A 20,769-nucleotide genomic window follows, 5' to 3' on the forward strand; every position below is an offset into this window, starting at 1 on the left:
TTCTGGGAGCCAAGTGGTTGATTGGGAGCCCCAGGAGGCAACAAATACAAATTAATCTTCAGGTCCACCAGTTCCCCTGAAACACACCGCTTGCTAAACTGTGACTTTCAAGCCAAGAGCGGCAATTTTCCACAGCTCAAGTCTGGGAAAGGCTATGAAACCACATGGGTCAGAAAACCAAAGATGGTTTTTTGCTATTTTGCATGGAGCAGCAGAGGTACAACTCCAGAATTCCAGATGGGCAGCAGCTGGAGAGAGTGTGTGTCTACAAAGCTGCATAGCAACTCAGAAAGCAACTGCTGGAGGTTTCTAAAAACAAACCACTGTCTTGTCTTGTCTTGTCTTGTCTTGTCTTGTCTTGTCTTGTCTTGTCTTCTCTTCTCTTCTCTTCCCTCCTTTCCCATCCCCTCCCCTCCCCTCTCTTCCTTACCCTTCTCTTTTCTCTCTCTCTTTCTCTCTCTTTCTTTCTCTCTTTCTTCCTTCCTTTCTTTCTTTCTTTCTTTCTTTCTTTCTTTCTTTCTTTCTTTCTTTCTTCTTTCTTTCTTTCTTTCTTTCTTTCTTTCTTTTTCTTCTTTCTTTCTCTTTCTTTCTTTCTTTCTTCTTTCTTTCTTTCTTTCTTTCTTTCTTTCTTTCTTTCTTTCTTTCTTTCTTTTCTTTCTTTTAAGCTTCTCTGAACTGTTGGATTAACTTCTTTGGAAAGAAAGAGAAAAAAACAAAAAACAAACCCAAACCTGGAACCCATTGTTTTGTTTTCTCAATTTTCTCGTCAACTGACTCACAATTAAAAAATGTCGATTTCAATCAATTTCAATTCTGCAGAACAGAAAACTAGAGAATTTATAGGCAACTATTAGAAACAAAGAAACCATCTGGTTCTTTAAGTAATTTTTTTCTGACAGAGTTCTCTCCAAGTCCTAAGATCACTTATTTTTCCTCATTGCACCACTGTGAATATTCCTGTTTTTCCATAAAGCCACAGAGCCCAGCTCAGGTAGGTTCCTTTGAAGAGGCAGGCCCCTTCCCCTCAGGGAGGGTGGGCTTCCCAACCAAAAGGCCCAACCAAAAGTGGGGTAATAAGGACATCTGTCTCTTATGTGGGGAGGGCTGTGTTATGGGAAGCAGCTCCATGACTAGTGGAGGTCATCCAACCCTGGTTATTCTGGTTCATTTGTCATTTTGTAGTGACAGTTTTCACTTTCCTCCAGGAATCTCCAGGGAGGTTTTACAACATTGTGACTAAAATTCTGTCATGTGCTGGTAGCTTCTCCAGACTGAGGATTTACTTGCCCCAAAGCCAGAGGTGGCTCCATCTTGGGGGCAAAGTCTTATGTAAGCCATGTGACAGCAAACAGTGGTCTCTAATCCCCCATCCTTAGGGGGCCCTCCTTCCTTTCAGTACCATGCGTACTGGCTCACAGCCCTATCCCACCTTCGGGAACCATCTGGCATCCCTGTCAGGGTTTCTGTAGGTTCCCGATAGAGCCTTGCTTTCTGCTCACCAGGCTGGGCCTCAGAGAATTCTCTGATGTGGACTTTCCATGCTCAGCATCTTGTCTTCCGAGACGCCTCTCTTTCCTCTGCCTCTTTCTCTCTCTTCCATCCCAGTGTCAAGTGCCACAGGACACCCTATCACAAGACTGTGGTGGCACTTGGCCGGCTTTGCTGCAGGCTCAGGAGGGATGGGCTGGAGCTCTAGGTGAATGTCACTCAGTCCTGACCCAAGCCTGATCTTCCTTTTCAGGCCCTCGGGGTCTCATTCTGCCGCTGGGTCCTCTTGTTCCCCTAAACTGGTCCTGTCACTCCCAGCTCCTCTCCCAGTTCCCCTGCCCCAGGCCATCCTGGCCCTCCCTGGGCTGCCCTGAAGTCTTTACTTTCTGCCCCTTGATCTGCCACAGCACCTTCTAAGCTCACCCTGCCCAGAAAGACTATGCCCATTGGTCTCTCCTCCCTCCACCAAATGGCCCACCAAACCCATGAAGATATTTTTATCCTCACAGATGAAAGGGAGAAGCAATCGTCTACAAGAAGAGAGGAATGGTGCCACTCTGCTATGAGGCCATGGCTAATAAGCTGGGAATTGGCTTTATTTCTCACTAAACTCAGATTGACTGTCCCAGTCTAAGACTACACTGGGTTTGTGTGGCACTGGATTTAGGTTCAAATACATATCAAGTGCTTCGGTGCCAGACATTCCAGTGAGCACTACAGATACAAGAGTGGACAAGCCAGGCATGTTCCCGAAGACGTGTGGCTGATGACGAAGGGCATGTGAGGACTTCCAAGAACCCCAGAATGTGCTTAGGCCCCTTGCTCCAGCCACATTCTATTTTACCTCAGGGAATTCAGGTTGAAACCAACAGGCTAGGCCTGGAGAAGGGCTTGTGCCTCACAAGCTTAGAGACCCACAGAGCTCAGATCATCCTTGAGAATGCTGCATCCCAGACACACAAGTGAAGTCTTAGAGTTACCACCCAATTAAAAAAAATTTTTTTAAAGATTTTATTTATTCATGAGACACCCAGAGAGAGAGGCAGAGACATAGACAGAGGGAGAAGCAGACTCCCTGCAGGACCCAGGACTCCCTTCAGCTCATGACCTGAGCTGAAGGCAAACACTCAACCACTGAGCCACCCAGGTGCCCCTCCTTCCAAAGTTTCTTCCAGTTCTGGCTCTGGCCAGAGCTGGGGACATACTTTCACAGGGTGATAGCTGCAGCCACAGTGATAGCTGGGAGCTAGAGGGAGGTCAAGACTACAGTCACAGAACACCTATAGAAGAAAGGATGTCAGTTTCTGCTTTGTGACCAAAATCCATGGTCACAGCGTGATTCCCCAGAATTAGGTGTAGGGAGAGCCACAAAAGCCATGAGTGGTATGATTGTGGCTTTTAGCAGTTGTGTCCTCATTTCTGTGGTCAAGCAGAGAGGCTGAGAACATGTTGTGAGAAGAATGTTCCAGTAATGCCAGCTGGGTGCCAAGGGCAGAGAAGCAGGTTAATGTGGATCCTGAGAGGTGAGTCAGGCCCTTCCCCACTCCTGTGGAATTGGCTGCATGGGAAACTACCAGATTTATTCCACATTTTAATATTCTATATGCCTTACTTTCATTTCTTCTAGAACCCTCTGCTGTGGTTTCAATGCTATTTTAAAAAGGCATGAAAATAAAACCACTGGTTAATGACCAAGATGCTACCTAAAACTTCAGTTCTGACCAACTTGTGGTCTAGACTAGAATTAGACAGTTCGTTTTTTGACAGGCACTTGTATCCCCTGGAGGTCTTGTTAAAATGTGAATTCTGATTCAGTGACTCCAGAGGGAGACCTGAGATCCTGCACTTTGGATGAGGCCTGGGTGATGCTGAAACTGCTGGCCTATAGCCCACACTTTTTAAATGGCAAAGCTTGATGATCTCATGGGCTCCACTAACACCACGTCCACAGTTCTGAGTCACCGTGAAAGGAACAAGGACAACAGGAGCACCCAAGACAAGGCTGAAACTCCTATGTCAGTGACTAAGGAAGAAGCAGCATTTCTCTTCCCTGTCCTCCTCCCACCGCCAGAGTTCACACTCTTGGGAACTGGGTTTAAGCTGATGTTCCTTCTCCCCCGTTGGCAGACACCCTACCTCCCTAGGATATTTTCATCTGTCAAGGATGGAGCCACTTCTCCAAGCCCTTTCCAGTTAGTAAGAAGAGCAACTCTGGCTCCCAATACAGAATATGACTTGTTCTTGAACCAAATTTCTGTGGTCTTGGCTTGGGGAAAAATTAGTCTTCTCTTATTCCAGAAGAGTCGATATGATTAATGGCGAGCCGGCATTTGCCTTGCATATTCTTCACAACAAACCTGCAAGGAGGTTTTCCTTTCCTCATTTATAGAGGAAGAAACAGAGGCTTGGAGAGAAATCAGGCAACACGTCCAAGGTCGTACAACTGACCATTAACAGAGCTGCCATCATAGACTGTGCTCCTTTCACCACAACTTACTGGTTTTCAATGACATATTCAAAAAGTTCAGGGTTTTTCTGGATTTCAGACACTGAAATCCATTAGTTGTGACCCTGCTACCCAACAGGGTGACCTTAAATTACTATAGACAAGAGATGGGAAAGGGTCATTAAGTACCAGGCAACATTTATTACTTAAACCAATGGATGTGTCCTAATGACTTTTTGAATTTCAAGGGTAAAGAAAACAAACAAACACATAGGCTTCCAGGCAAATCACTAAAAATGAATATGTATCAGTGTACCTTTAGATTTCTCTTCTATTACATGAAACAAAAGAAGTAATTGTTGAACAGCATTGACATAATTTTTGGGAGAAATGTTTATGAACCAATAATTCTAACATATAGTGAAGTTAATGTTTGCAAAGACATTATCAGATTCTAGACCTTAGGAAGTCAAACACCTACATGCCTTGTATAAAAAGATTGCCCGTGGGGAACCCTGGGTGGCTCAGCGGTTTAGCGCCTGCCTTCGGCCCAGGGCATAATTCTGGAGACCCAGGATCGAGCCCCACATCAGGCTCCCTGCATGGAGCCTGCTTCTTCCTCTGCCTGTGTCTCTGCCTCTTGCTCTCTCTGTGTCTCTCATGAATAAATAAATAAAATCTTAAAAAAAAAAAAAGATTACCCAAAGAAGAATACCAATTAGCAAATGAAATAAAACAAATGACTTAAGAATGGGGCAGACACAGTATAAGTGTACGGTGTTATGTGACCAGTTAAATACAATACAGTTAAATCTAAATAGTTATTGCTGTGTGGTTATAAAACTTCATATAAATATCAAAGTAATTATTGAAAAAGAAAATATATATTATTAGTAATAACAATTTAAGCCAAAAATTCCCAATTAAATAAACCAAAGCTGGAAATGGCTGAAGTAGAAAGTAAGTAATAATGTACTAAATGTCATGTTTATATATAAGAAAGGCAACAGGACCTATTTCATTCCTGTCAGTGACAATCAGAGAAAAATGAATTACATTAATATTAAACATAGTAAAGATGCACTATATTTTCCCCAAAATTATTAGAAAAGAAAAAATAAAATAGATCAGACAAGTATAGCTTAAAGTGTAAACAGCTGTTAATCCTAAATATTGGAATTACACATAATTTCATTGTCTTCTTTTTACTTTGTTTGCATTTTCCAAATTTCTATAATAAACATGAATTATTTTATAATATACAAATGAAATCCCCCAAATTACTATAGAAAATATTTGCTCCTTTAAAAAAAACTTAAAAAAAATTAAAAAAAAAAAATAAAAATAAAAAAAATAAAAAAACTACGCATGCAACCAGTAAACCAGTCTTACATGGTCTAATACCAAATAGCCTTGCTAACTGGAATTTCCTCTTTTTAGTCTGTAGTCTCAGGATGAAATTTATCTGTTTCTAAGCCTCAAATGTAAGCATGAATAATTGATATACCTGGAACCTCCTATGAATACATCAGTGATCTTTGCTTTGTGAATAGCGTCAGATGAAGGCAAAACTCAATGACTTTACCCTGAAAGGTGAGGTCACTTAACCACCTGGATAAAACCCTCCCCTTTTAGCACTTCATTTTTAGTTCATTGAAAGACATAATTTTATCACCACCATCACTGTCACCATCACCATCACCACTACCAACACGAACTATCACCATCATCCTCATCACCATCACCACAACCACCAGCACCGCACTGCTTATCCTCATAGCTGGCACATAATAAGTGCTCATTAAGTATTTGTTCAGTGGTGATGCTGACATGAGATTGGGGGGTAAAGCTGGCATGGGTAGGAGAAGAAGGATGATTAATCAAGAATATTTGGTCTGAGGATCTGAGGCATGTCAGGGGGAGATATCCTTCAGGCAACTGGGAATGTATGACTGGAACTAGGGGGCCAGGTCCAGCCTGGAAGCCTGGCTTTGAGAGCTGTTGAGAAGGAGAGAAAGAGAGAGAGAGAGAGAGAGAGACATGCAGGCAGCTTGACGGCTTGACATTTTATGCTTTGAAGGCAGCAAGAGCTCTGTGAGTACAACAGCAGGGGGATAGGAGAAGAACAGGGCATATTGGGTTTTATAAATCAGAGAAGGACATAGTGTTAAGGAGTAGGCAGTCAAATGTGCTTTAAGGAGCAAAGACTTCAAGGAGAACTCAGAGGAGGCTTGGGTATGAGAAGAGGCCATCCAACTTGATGATTATGGATCATTGGTGTCCTCTCAGTGAGGACACTCTATCAGACTTGTGCTGTCTGACCTTGTAGCTACACCTGGCAGTTGAGAACTTGAAATGAGGCAAACTCAAGTTGAGATGTGCTCCAAGTGCAAAAAACACACTGAACTATGAAGACTTAGAAAAATTAGGGGGGAAAAAAAGGAATGCAATGTGGCTTATTAATAGTTTTTATATCGATCACATGTTGAAATGATATTTTCATTTCCAATATATTAGGTGAGGTTATAGGATGTATTGGGTCAAATAAAATATGTTACTAAAAGTAGTTTCAGATGCCTGGGTGGCTCAGTTGGTTAAGTGTCTGCCTTCGGCTCAGGTCATGATCTCAGGGTCCTGGGATCGAGCCCCATGGTGGGGTCCCTGCTCAGCAAGGAGTCTGCTTCTCCCTCACCCTCTGCCCCTCCCCTCTGCTCATGCACTCTCTGTCTCACACTTTCTCTCTCAAATAAATAAATAAAATCTTTAAAAAAAAGTAGTTTCAACTATTTTTTTTTACATTTTTTAGTATGATTACTAGATACTTTCCAACTACACATGTGGCTCACATCATATTTCTACTGGACACTGTCAGGCTAGTCTGCCAGATGTTAAAATTCAGCAGCATGTGTAAACTTGTCCTTTTTTTCCTTCCTTCCTTCCTTCCTTCCTTCCTTCCTTCCTTCCTTCCTTCCTTCCTTCTTCCTTCCTTCTTCTTCCTTCCTTCTTCTCTCTCTCTCCCTCCCTCTTTTCCTCCCTCCCTCCTTCCCTCCCCCTTCCTTCCTCCCTTTACAAATAAATGGCTTTTAGCAGCTAGTATTTTCTGATGGACACTTGAGTGGTTGATCTTCCATTCTCAATAAAAATAGATGCTTTTTATAATATCAAATCATCAAATTGCTTTAGCATTAAATTGCCTGGAGCCATATTAAAGTCAGTGATACATAGTACATTAGTTATACTGAGCTGTTAGCTTCCCTGGGAGAAAAAGAAATAACATAAATGAGGTTTCTTGTACACTAAGCAGCAAATAAATGAAAGCCTTTGAGGAAACCACCTACATAAAGTCCTGAAATTGTAATTACCCTACCTCCAATTTGGCAAACAGAGGTTTTCTTACAGTATAGCCATCTCCCAAATAATGGTCCCTCCTGGTGGGAGGTAGCGAGACTGTGGGTTGCATGGGTCCGAGACAAAGATGTTACTGACACCTGAACAGCTGCCTAAGAAGGAAATTCCTAATGTTCTCCTTGGCTGGGATCAGGAATTGTTCTTGGACGTTGTGAGGTCAGCCTTTCTCTCTTGTATCTGCTTGTGGTGCAATGAATTGGCTCACTTCTTAGAAAAATAAAAGGACACAATACAACAAGTTGCTTCTACTCCCCTCTGGTTTCTATGAAAAAATATTAAATATGCAGTATTGAAATCTAGTGTCACATAGCTGTGTGGACGTCCTTCCTGAAGGGGATAGAGAACTTTAGGGCTAGAAGGGACCCATGAGGCAATCATTTCAGTAGACAAAGAAGTGGACTCAGGTCCTGTGGTCCCATGATGGCTGGTTCACCTCATCTGTCACCAGCAGAGCCACAAGGAGACCTGTCCATCCTGCTGCCTGCTCCCCATGGCTTGCCTCTCCTGTGTCCCCTACCTCCACTTCCTCAGGAAACTCTGTGGGACTGGAGCTGCCAAGAAGCTCCTGCACCTTAGGGTGGCTTTCTTCAGCAGTGATCTTTTTTTTTTTTTTTTTAGTAAATGAAAGGAAAATGGTCCTTTTCTCAAATGATAATTTAGGAACTTGGGGTTTTAAGTGAACACCTCTGGTCTCCATTAGCATTTTTAATCAAGGAGCAGTGAAAATAAAACCAAGATTAATTGATTCCTTCCTATGTTTGCACAGCTATAGCCTTGGTTGAAGGGCAAAGAAGGGATTACAAAAAGTTTCCCATGTAGTGACCTCCTTTCTATAAAGCAGGACACCATTTTGCATCCAGAATCCTAGCTCAGAAGTAGGACTCACCTCCCTATTGACTGTGTCACATTCCAAGTGCGCCAGAGTAAAGACCAAGGATGTCATAGGTGTGAACGCCCATGGCCGTTTCAATATGCACCAGGTTCCTCAGAAGCAGACCCTGAGATGCGGACTTATATGTGAATACCTTATGAATGAAGTCTTCCCAGGGACTAGGGGAGCAGGACAAGGAGCGAGAGAAGCTGAGTGCAGGTGTGCTCTCCTGTTACAGCCCTGCCTCAGCCTGATCCCACAGTGGATCCCCGCAATGTCAATGATCCCTCAGAGGGAATGCAGTCCTGGGCCAGGACTTTGTAAGGGCTGACCTGACCAAGTGGGTTCCTGGGTGGCCCCAGTTGTCTGTAGGTGTAGTCACAGAGAGTAGTCTTCTGGAGTGAGTCATGGGTGTGGGCCAGAAGCAGAGCACACAGGGCCAGGGCTTGGACACATGACCCAAGGAGGGATATGGAAGGGATCTTGGCGTTGTCCTGCCAGTGTCTGCTGCACCCCAGCTTTGGCTTGAACAGAATCTCGACATTATCCGCTATTCCGCATCTGTCTTCCAGGGTTTCTTACCCAGACATCTGGGTTGAAATGTGCAGTGGACATTTGCTGTTTTCTGGTTGCCTAATAGCCATTCCCTCTTTCCTTTGATCACTGTAATTTAATTATTATTAGGTGATTGGGCAATACTCAACTAATAGTAATTTCAGGAAACGATTCTTAGTCTGTATCTTTTGGCAGAGACGACTAGCCCAGACCTCCTGGGTGAGCACGTGCCCAAGGCCCCCGCAATCAGCACAGTCCGTTCCCTACGGCCCCGTGACTGGTGACTGGTTCAGGGATTGTACCCCCGTCAGGAGTTGGATACAGGGAATGGGAATGACTCTGGCAGTTTTGAAGCAGAAAGATATTTTATGCAAGGGAATAGGTGCTCATGAGGTCCCTGGGAGGCTGGAAGAGCAGGCTCCGGCTGGGTCTTCAGGAAAGATGCTTTTGCTCACCAGAGATCAAGTAAGAAGGTAGAGAGGTAGGAGCCCCCAACCCCTAAACCATAGTATTCAAGAATGTACCCAGTTGTTATACTCCAGGCCTCAAAAGCTTCTCAATGCCGGCGAAACTAGAGATTGTCCATGGGAACAGTGGTCCTTGTCCAGAAGCCACGACCGAGGCAGCAAGACAGTGGCACCCGGGTCACTGCTACCTTCCAGATCTCACCCAAGGCCATCTAACAGGTGGCAGCTCTTTTGCCTGGCTGAGCAGGAGGCCGGGGACATAGATTTTCAGGTTGCAGCCTTTGTAGCCCAGGGAAGCATTCCTAGAAGGGCTCTGAGGGCCGGTTCCTGTGACCCACCCCCCCTCAGGAAACAAGAGTTAGGAATTTGGTTTGGTCATTGAGGGGGAAGAAAAGCTCTCTGTTTCCTGTCGGATGTGAACATGAGAAGAGTTGGTTTAGAGCTGCCGGAAGCTCTCTTGACATCAGATAAGGTCTGAGAATGAAGCCAGTGCCTAGTGCAGAACAGAGTCAATCTGAGATCTAGAAGGACGCTTCTTAAGGGTCCAGCGAGGTGACTCCTTCAAGGTCACACAGCAGGGACGGGCAGCGCTGGATCTAGAACACCTGACACCCCATGCAAGCTTCTCCCCATCATGCGGTCCTCCACTTAGGGCCCATCAGCCAGCCCGGCAGCTGGCAGGGCTTCCCAGTCCAGGTTTGCTACAGAAGCCGGCTGGCCCGACCCCTGTCAGGAGGCAGAGGTCCCTGCAGAGGGGCCTTAGCAGACAAGCACTCAGAGCACATTTGCGTGGCAGGCCTGGTGTGTATGAATCACTCACAACTGGGGCTTGGTGAGTGTGAAGTGCAGAGCTGGCTTTGCAAACACCCCAGGGGTTCTCGCCGAGTGGCACACTAAAATGTGACCACACCGGTTCGAGCTATTTTAAGCTTCAGAAACCAAGGGAGGTTAGGCGGGGTGAACCTGCGGGCTCTGAGGGCAGATGAGTTCCAGGCCAGCTTTCTCTGTGCCTCCAAGGTCACCTTGGGCCCCTCTGCTGTCATCGGTGACCTTCCTTTCCTCTTCCCTCTTGAAGGATGGGAAGGATGGACCCTTATAACCTCAGGGGGAGGGAGCTGAAGGAGTGGGAGTGGGGTGAGCACCTGGTCTGGTGCACCTGTTAGACAGGAGGAGGGGTGAAGGGACTGTCTGCTAGATCTGCGGTGCTGCCCTTACACTTATTTATTTGCACCGGTTTTATTTAATCCTCACAATGACCCTTTGAGGTACACGCAACCGTTATCTTCATTTGTCACAGGAAGAAACAGAGGCTCAGAGGGAGTAAGAAGCTAACCCAAGGGCTCAAGGTGACACAGCAAAACTGGAACCTGAAACCAGGTGGGTCTGCATCCTTAATCACTGTGCCCTGTGGCCTCAAAACCCAGTCATAACCGCGTGTATGCAGCTTTCTATTCCTCCTGACAGCTCTGGAAGTTCCATTTATAAACCCCATTTTATGCATCCACCTCGATTTCGATTCAAGTCGTGATCTCGGGGTGGTGAGAGGGAGCCCTCCACGCTCAGCAGGGAGTCTGCTTGCTTCAAGATTCTCCCTCTCCCGCTCCCTCCCAGCCTGCTCTTGTGCCCATTCTCTCTCAAAAAATAAATATAAATAAAAATAAGTGGGGATCGCTGGGTGGCTCAGCAGTTTAGCACCTGCCTTCAGCCCAGGGCATGATCCTGGAGTCCTGGGATGGAATCCCACATCGAGCTCCCTGCATGGAACCTGTTTCTCCCTCTGCCTCTCTCTCTCTCTCTCTCTCTCTCTCTCTCTCTTCTCTGTCTCTCATGAATAAATAAGTAAAATCTTTTTTAAAAAGTAAGTAAATAAATAAATAAATATAAACCCTATTTTTCAGATGAGGAAACCAAAGCTCAAAGAGCTTGAGAACTCCCCCCAAGGATATACAGTCATACCCTTCTCCCCACTGGCCCTGGTATCTTACCTTTCCACCTTTAAGTGCAAAGACTTTTAGTGCTTGGAAACAATTTCTTCCTGAGAGAGACACGAACTCTACTGAGGAAACTGAGGGTCTAACAGGTTGGGTGACTTACCCAAGTGAACAGATGGATGGGTACGAAGAACCTAGACTCTGGACCCTTCGCTGTGTGTAAACAGTCCCTTAGTTTCCAACACACATTCTAATTTCAGGGATGTTTTATCTACATTTCTAGCTCATCTTCATTTGGTAGTAGCTTCTGCAAACTTGGCTTCAAGCTTCTCTATAACTTCACCTTATCCTCTGTCAAGGAGTCAGTGATCTGTGACTGCACAAAGAGATTGAATTAGGGCTTCTGTAATTATGACGGATACTTCTATAAGGAGAAGATACTTCTCAAAACAGGAACCCTCCTGTGATACAGTGTTGACACCTATAATCTTTTGCCAGCTGAGGTCAGGAGCCCAGCTACACCAAAACCTAGGCAACAAAACTCTTCTAGGTTTCTCTTGATAGTTTCCTTGCAAACACCTGTGGGCTAGCGGAAAGGGCTGGGCCAGCCTGGGGGGTTGGGTAAGCAGTGTTAGAGATTAAAAAGCCTAGAATCAGGGAACCAATAGATATTTGATGTGGTCTGGCCTTTCTTAAGTATCTTAGACAACAAAATTTTTTTTTTAATTCTAATTATGGTAAAGTAGATGTTGCAGTTCTAAATAATATAACAACTATGGCAGAAAGCTGCATTTTAATTCCTTGACTGACTCCTTTTCGGAAATCGACAAGTATTTACCAGACTTCTTGCCTTCACCGAGTACTATAGAAGCCAGGTGCTGGGGGCCAGAAATGAATCCAACTGGGCCCCTGTCCTCTGGGACCCCGCAGTCTAGTGAGAAAGATGAAAATAGTCATAGTAGCTCCAAAGCTGTGTGTACAGTGCTGTGATGTGGGCAGGTCCAGTGTCAGGACAAAGTGGCCACCAGCATTTCCTTAGGTGGGGAAAGTATGGGATGCTTGAGCTTTATGGAGGCCTGGGAGGCTGCCCAGGTGAGAGGTGGGGCATTTCAGGGAAAGGCAATGGCTTGTATAAAGGCCCAGAGCTGGAATAGGATACCTGGAGGACCCCAAGTGGTAGTGGCCACAGGGAAGGTTGTTGAGGAATGAGAGATGAAGTTGAAGAGCTCAGCACGTTTGGTTTTGAAGAGCCCTGCATGTTACACAGAGGAATTTAAATTGTCTCCTGGAGGCCATGAAGAGCTGTTGAAGAAATTAAGCAGGAATGTGACATGACGGGGTTTCTATTTTAGAAAGTCACTCTGGCTGCCATTGGAGGATGGACGGAATGCCTCGTGAGACCAGCAATGGGGAAGCCATTTAGGGGAAGATGATGGCCAGGAAAGAGGACTGACATGGCACCCAGTGTGCAGTGGGGACCAGAAGGGGGAGGTGGAGAGGACATGTGCATTGAGATATTTAAGCAGAAGACAAAGGAGTCAAGAATGAGTGCTAAATTTTTTTAATTGGCTGTTTGGGTGGTGAACATGCTGAAAAAAATAAGGCGGTTCTTTTAAGAAACTGAAAAAGTTATGAATTATTATAATACAAAGGAAGTTAGGAAAATAAAGAAATGAAAAAAATACCCAATAATCTCATCATCATGGCACAACTAGTGTGCATATTTTGATTTATTTCCTTCCAATATTTCCCCCTAGTTTGTAAAGCAAAGTCAGTTTCCTAGATGACACTTTGTATTCAGTGTTGGCTGCTTAATGGGAAATGCTGCACTCTTCTTCAAGCCTGGGAAAGACTTACTTCTAGACCTATTGCTGGAGGCTCCATCATCACTTCTTATTTTGAAGGAGACCAATTTTTTTTTTTTTTTTTTTTTTTTTTTATCTCTAAGAGCCAGTCACTTTGATCCAGGACTTTCTTGATCACGAGTGTTTTATAGTTTCCTCTGTTCCATAGCTTGGTGCATCGATAGTTTGTTCCTTCTACTTCCCCACTGGCCATAAAAATGATCAAGATGATGGAACACCTCATACCTTTGTGTCCTGGAAAATTCAGCCTGAGATGCCAAGAAATGACAGTGTTCATATTAATCCTTGCTGTGGCTTGTGAGGCCCACTTGTTGGAGAAGTTGGTGGGGAGTGCAACCCTCCCCCCCAAATGTTTCATTTAGCACCCTGGTGTTTTCACTGCCAGAGTATTATCTGAGGGTAGTTCCGCTTCTAGCCTTGCTCCACAAGGTGTGTCCAGCTTGGAAAATAAAAAGTAATTGATGAGAAGCTTATAAAAAAGTTGTCCTGGCTCTAGCTGGCTCTCCCGGGTCAGAATAATTTGCCGTTGGCAAGCTCCGTGTTTTGCATAGGAATAGAGAGAAACCTGCAGCCTTCTTGGGGAAGGTATTATGCAGGATGTCAGTCCTCTTGGCTTTGCATGAAAGGCCTCAGGGGCATGACCAGACAGTCAGTGGCCTTATTCTGTGTTATCAGGCTGAAAGGTGATCTTGGGCAGAGCAGACATTTGTGGGACAGAGGCAAGCCTGGGAGGGGAGCCAAATGAATCTGCCAATTCGGTGTGAAGATGTGCTTTTGGTGGAGTGTTGGCAAATAGGAGGCCACTGGATCCACTCCTTGGGTCGTCCCTGCTCTTCCTGGTCACCAGGAGCCTTCCTTTTCCTAGGCTCCTCTGGGAAAAAATGTGGTGATCAATGAACCCAGGGCAGGAGAGAGCTTCAAAGTAGGAGCTGGATAGTAGGGAACCGGGAAAAGGCTGATGCCCCACAGTAGGCGTTGGCACCATTTTTATCTCTCACATGCCCTTGTGCAGGGAGGACAGGATGGCATCCAACAGTATGTTCTCTGGGGCTTTGCCCAGGCTAATTTTACATGACAATGGGTGCTCTATGCTCTTCCACGGAGCACTGGAATGGCTCTGCAGGTTTCGAGTGGCCTGGCAGTGGAGTTGTTCCGGCCCAGCTCAGCAGCAGGAAGGGGCCTCGGGCTGTGGGTAACCGAGGAGCCCGGACAAGCATTTCCCTTGGCCACTCCTGTGCTTCATATAGAAGAGGGCCTTCACTGGTCACAGGAGGGGTTGTCCAGGGCACAGCGGGTCGCCATCCTTGACCACTGAGCTCTTTCATGCAGGCTGAAATGAAGATTGGACTTTTCATTCCACGTGGGTCACAGGGAGATTTTGCAAGGCAGTGTGTCAGAGTGTTTGTGTGGCTTCCTGCAGGCCTAGCCCTTCACACTCTGTCCACGTGAAAACGCCCAGTGAGCCAGAGACAGAAAGACACCCGGGGCCTCAAGCGCAGTTGGGCTTGATCAAGCTACTCATGCTAGCAGGAGTAGAAGCTTAGTAGTCAGCAGAGTAGCAAGATGGTTTTGAAATTTGCTGGGCTCTTTAAAAATAGATAAAGAAAACCAAATGACTTTTTTTTTTTAAAGGAAACCGCTGATAAAGGAATTGTGACATAAACAAAGAAAAATGTAAGCACTCTGTTCTTTTGAGAGCAATAAAGGCAGCGAACAGGGAAATGCCAGAAGCTGTGACCCAAAGTGTGCACTCTTCTCGGATCCCATTTCCATTTGCACACAAAGGGGAGATTCTTGTTTTCAAGTCACCTTCACAAAAAGGTATAACTCAGTGAAGGAAATGAGCTATAATTATAATTAGTATTTTTTAGTTTGTTCTTTCAATCAAAATAGCTCTTAAGTAGAGTATCCCAGTGCAACTTAATCTTATGTCAACATGTGCTCTGGAGAGCCTGCACTGGCCCCACATTCACACCAGGGGTACAGGTGTCTGGGTGAGAATCTCTCCATAAGGAAGTCTGTCTCTATTTATCCCATGGGACCTTCCACTTACACAGCTCGTAGGCTTTCTTTGTTTAAGCGCATGGTTCCTGAAGGCAGAGACAGAACCAGATCAAACCTTTTGGACTCTTGGTAGCAAGTGACAGGAACCAAATTTGAACTACAAAAAGGGTGGGAAGAAAGGGGGGGCTTGACATTGTTTAGGTCATTTAGCTGGAAACAACATAGGCAGAAGTAGCAGACATCCACTACAATCTACCTTAGCACCCAAAGGGGACAGTAGCCTCAGCCTCTTCCATCGCGGCACCCCAAAGTACTACTGTTTCTCTGTGGTTGCTGGGCCATGAGCCATTCCAGAGCTCTCCTTTGATTCCACCCACCTTTCCCTTTTGAGCATGTAGCATACCTTCCACTGAAAATCCTGGTCTTTCTGATTCATATTCCAGGAAGACTAAGGCCTAGAAAATAGTTTTGGATTTGTAATAACCCAAGATCCCTGAATGGATAGGATGCTGTGGTATTAGAATCCTGCATTAGGGAAGGAGTTGGCACAGCAGGCAGATGCAGCTCAAAGTTCTTTTCCTTCCATCTCCATAAAATTCCAAGATTCCAAGGAGTGGACTTTTGACGCTAGTCGGGGCTCCTTCAAATCACCCAATAACCAATAATTATTGACTTTGTCCTGTGCTTCTAGAGGTAAAGAGTAGAAGAGGAGGCTGAGTGTCTTTACTGCATGGAACAGAGACCTACCCAGCTGAGCTGAGACATATTTATCTTGAGATAAAAATTCCTATGGCACAATTTCATGGAGATCTAAGAAAGGGCCAGTAGTGGGCATTACAAAGAGTGCACAGGGGGGATGGCTGGGAGTTCCTGCTAGATATGCCAACAGCAGGTGTTTTCCTCCTCATACTACTCCCCAGAAATGTGTGTGCTTGTGTGCTTTTTATTTAGCTCTGCACTCCTGAGAGACTATAAGAAAGGTGTTCATCTTATTCACAGCTAGGTCCCTGTAAGCAGCACAAAGTGTGGCTCAAAGGAAATGTTCCTTGTATTTTTGTTCAGTGAGTTCATGGATCTTCACCTGATGCTCTGCTATTTCAGTGACCAGTTAACTCCATGTTCCTGATTCTATCAGGCCTACTCCTGGTTGGCTTCTCTGGTGCCTCTGCTTTTCCAAAATTTTCTCCCATAACCCTGGATTGCATTTGACCTGTCATGATCTTTTCAACCTCTTCTCCATTTTGACCTTTTGGTTTTTAGCTTCCACCATTAACTGACCAAGTAGGCTAGCAAACTAGGATAGTCTAATTTATTAGTTCAAATTCTTAAGAGGGAGGGAGAGAGGAAGATAGAGAGAGATAAAACCAATTAGTTAGGTCATCATTTGTACCAGGTCATAGATTGTGAGCCAACTAGAAGATTGACTGTCCTTCATCTGATGCCCACTTTCATCATCAGCTGAGTGAAGGATAGAAGTCACTGTCAACTGGTTCAAAATATAGGTTCCTAGGCTGCAGGGTCTGTGGACCAGGCAGTTTCTCAAAGAATGGAGTGGGTGCAAAAGGCAATATTTGACCTCTCTTGTAAAAAAGAGCAAATTCTCTAAAGAGCTTATTATAGTTAGATAAGACTTAAAGGCAGATCAATATTGATCCATATAAGATCTGTTCTTGCTGCCTAACAATTCTTCCTCCCTTCTTCTAAGAGACATCTTAGGACACAGCAGAGTTCAGGTGACCCAGGATAGGCTCATCATTGGACCTCAACTCCATAGCCTTAGTGATTGAGTCAAAGGTGAACATGTGTCACAGGCAAGTCAATAAGAGTTCTTTGAAATTTTTAACAATGGATCTAAAGAGGAGTGCTTGGGTAGCTCAGTCGGTTAAGGATCCGACTCTTGATCTCAGCTCAGGTCTTGATCTCAGGGTTGAGTTCAAGTCCCAAGTTGGGCTCCATGCTGGGTGTGGAGCCTACTTAAATAAACAAACAAACAAACAAAAACAACAACAAAAAAAAAAACCCACAATAACAACAACAAAAACAATGGATCTAAAAGATAGCAGATATTTTTTTCTCTCTGATCATAGAACTGCTGGGTTATGAGTTTCTACTGCCAGCAGCCAGGTCCTCCATCATATGGAGGAAAGATTAAAATACAAAAGTGAGGACAAGATACTGAGAGAGAAGCTTGGAACCTCTCACTCCTCACAGCCCAAGGTGAATCCTGCCTTTGTTTTTGTTCTTCCCCCTATTTGATTCAGAGGTCCAATAAATTCTTTCTCTCTGTCTCTGTCTCTCTGTGTGTTTCTTTCTTTCTCTTTCCTCTTCCTCTCTTTGCTCAGGCTAATTTAAGTGGACTTTCTTACGCAATGAAGGTAGTTTTGAATTAAGATGAATGCTAAATTTGCTAAATATCTGTTAAATGAGCGAAACTGAAAGTTATAGACATTCGAGGGAAAGAAAAAGAGACAAAGAAAGAAACAGAGAGCTAACAAGCAAGCCAGCAAGCAGCACTAGCCCAAGAATCTAGAAGAGACTTCATGGCTGGCCACAAAAGCCTTCATGATGAGGATTGAACTTGATTTTGGAGAAGGATGGGATATGAAAAGATAAAGGATGGGGACAAGGGAATGTCTTCCAGGTGAAATGGTATGGAAGAAGGCTTATGAAGGAGAAGGAGAGAATGAGCACAACATAAAAGTGGGCACACTCTTACTTTAAGCTTTGCTTTCCTAAGGTTGATTTCATCTATTGATCTCAACTGAAAATTCTTTCAGAATGTGGGCTATTTCTTTTGCATCCCTGTCATTACTAATGATCCCTACTATTGCAAGAATTCCAAGATTGATAGTGCTAGTGTTCTGGAACTCTTGAGTGGCATTCTCACAATTCCCAAGTCACCAAGAATCCCATTCCCAATGGGGAATGATCATGATAAGAATAGTCATAATTTTGAGTTTCATAGCATCTTATTTTCCATGATTTAAAAGTTCTTCCTATTAGGGAGTAACCTACTCATCTTCAACATCTTCCAAAATGCCTTTAGCTTCTACTTGATGCCATGGTAGACCTGGAATTGATTTAAAATTCTTTCTGGGTTAGGTACTGTTTTAAAATCTAATCAGAGAGGATCCCTGGGTGGCTCAGCGGTTTAGCGCCTGCCTTGGCCCCGGGCATGATCCTGGGGACCCAGGATCCAGTCCCACATTGGGCTCCCGGCATGGAGCCTGCTTCTCCCTCTGCCTGCATCTCTGCCTCTCTCTCTCATGAATAAATAAATAAAATCTTTTTAAAAAGTCTAATCAGAGACTCATGAAATCTATGAATTCTCTCTCAGGAAAAATATACACATATAAAAATTTCTGCATAAAACTGCAAGGGACATTCAGCCATTCCCAAGACCCACCCACAGATCTCTAGGGATCCATTGAGCTCCTGGTTAAAAATGCTGGAAGGTAGGGGGGTTATTTGGACTTTAGTATTTTAGTTCCATTGCAATACCCTTTTTCCTAGAATAGCTCATATAAATCCCTTCCTGCTGGTTTTCTTGCATGCTTGGTTATTTTTTACCATGGCTTGATCATTTTCCTTGAGAAATGATTTGTAGGAGTGTTTTGAGGCCTAGGTTAGGGATACAGTTTTTCCAAATTGAATAAAAACTCTACTGGGCAGCCTGGGTGGCTCAGTGGATTTAGCACTGCCTTCAGCCCAGGGCATGGTCCTGGAGACCTGGGATCAAGTCCCACGTCGGGCTCCCTGCATGGAGCCTGCTTCTCCCTCTGCCTGTGTCTCTGCCTCTCTCTCTCTCTCTCTCTCTCTCTCTCTGTGTGTGTGTGTGTCTCTCATGAATAAATAAATAAAATCTTTAAAAAAACCCAAACAAACAAACTACCAATTCAGAACCTCTTTAAATGATATGGATAGCTTACAAAACTTTTGGCTCTCCAGGAGACATGAATTTGGGCTCATGTGGTAGACTCAATGATAGCCCTCAAAAGGACATACCTACATGTTAATCCACGGAACCTATGAATGTTACTGTATTTGGAAAAGTGTAATTAAGCTAAGGATTTTGAGATGAAATCAGCCTGAATTATCTAGTTGGGCCCTAAATCCAATGACAAGTGTCCCATAAGAGACACACAAAGGAAAGATGCACAGAGTAGAGGAGTCAGAGCTAAGAGAGATGCCAGCAGCCGCCAGAAGGTAAAAGAGGAAAAGAACAGAATCTCACATAGAGCCTTTGGAGGGAATGCAGCCCTGCTAACACCTTGATTTCAGATTGCTGGCCTCCAGAACTGTGAAGGAACAAATTTCTGGGTTTTTTTTTTGAGGGGGGATTGGTGTTTGTTTGTTTGTTTGTTTTTTTGAGCCCCTGGTTAGTGGTATTTGTTACAACAGCTACAGGCTCCCAACAGGACTGGCCTATTATGATACCTCCTCTAGGACACTTTCTCTGGTCTGCTCTGCTTCACACCAAGACAGCTGGAAAAGAGATGCCAAAAACTCTGCAGGGTTTCTTATCTACAAGTCAGCCTGCCACAGTTTCATAGATGTTGGCAGAAGATGCAAGATTGCCAGATCAGAGACAAAGGATAGTTTATTTCTTGCAGCAGCAGTAGTAGCCAGAGCATTTGTGTGGGTTCAGTGCACCCCAATTTCCACAGAATGACATGAAGAAGACCAGATAATGCCTGCACACACAGTGTGCAACATCTTCTAAAGGCTGTTTATTATACAAACATCCTTGGAAAAACAATCCAGAACAAAGGCAGTGGGTGCTTCTGCTCACAAGATGTGAAGAAATGAAGGGGAAGCCATGCAGAATCTTCCCCCCCAACAGAGAGCTGGAGGAGATGAGGGGATGAGCTGGGCTGCATTTACTTCTCCCTCACTCTTGTTCTGAAGGTACACAAGTTATCAATGTCTACGTGACCCCATCTGTCCAATTACTAGAAATGGACCAGAGCAGCTCATGTGTAAGTGCCTGATGGTGATACAAGTGGTAACATAGGGCTGGATGATGCTTACGTGGAACAGCAATGAGAGAAAAGTGCTAGTTTCCAAGGGGGTGACAATCTGTTTCACAAACTACTGAGAGATGTGGTATAGTTATTGTAGCCCGATGTCCTGTGAGGCTATTTGAACTATCTTGCGAGGTGGTTTCAAAAGAATGTTCAAACTACTTTGAGCAACCATAGCCTTGTTTTTTAAAAAGGAGGTGGGAAGTGGGGAGCAGCTTTCAGGGTGACTGCTTTGAAGAAGGCCTCCCTTATTTGGATGTAGGGTCCAGCAGGACTGTTATACAGCAAAGCGGCAAGCTCCGTGGTTGATAATTCTGTTTCCTGAGAGCCACCAGCACTAAGTTGTGAGGGGGAAGGCAGGCATACCTACAGCCAAGGGGTGAAGTCAGAGAGGGTAAGCTGTACCCAGGACCATTCCCTGCTTAATGGCACATTCCCACCTACAGGGACTCAGTGGTCAATGCATCGCTCAAGGCTTACGTAGAAGCAGAAGGAGCTAGACTTTGGAAAAACCCACCCCAGCTCCTGTGGTTTGTTTTTATTCATGGTTTCCATAGTTGAGGTGCTCTCTGAGCCAGGCAGCTCTTCAGTTCTGTTGGGAATCTTATCACCTGCCAATCTACATGGCCGCTTTGGGAACGGAAGTGCTCAAGCCAAGATGGACTTCCGCCTTAGCTCATTGTAACGCCTGCGTTCAACCACTTGTGTTG

General features: G+C 44.7%; 1 long non-coding RNA gene across 7 annotated transcripts in view; it reads left to right on the forward strand.

The window, feature by feature from the left end:
* The window catches only part of LOC144301085 (uncharacterized), a 159,747-nt gene that overhangs the window by 49,767 nt on the left and 89,211 nt on the right, over positions 1 to 20,769 (forward strand). For 6 of the 7 annotated variants that reach the window (XR_013367817.1, XR_013367819.1, XR_013367822.1 and 3 more), the window contains exon 2: positions 10,533 to 10,612. The exons of the other annotated variant lie outside the window; for it this stretch is intronic. This is a non-coding gene — a long non-coding RNA (uncharacterized LOC144301085). The remainder of the gene's footprint in view (positions 1 to 10,532; positions 10,613 to 20,769) is intronic. 7 annotated transcript variants of the gene reach the window in all.

Source organism: Canis aureus, chromosome 29, assembly GCF_053574225.1.
Source record: "Canis aureus isolate CA01 chromosome 29, VMU_Caureus_v.1.0, whole genome shotgun sequence".
Lineage (NCBI taxonomy): Eukaryota > Metazoa > Chordata > Mammalia > Carnivora > Canidae > Canis > Canis aureus.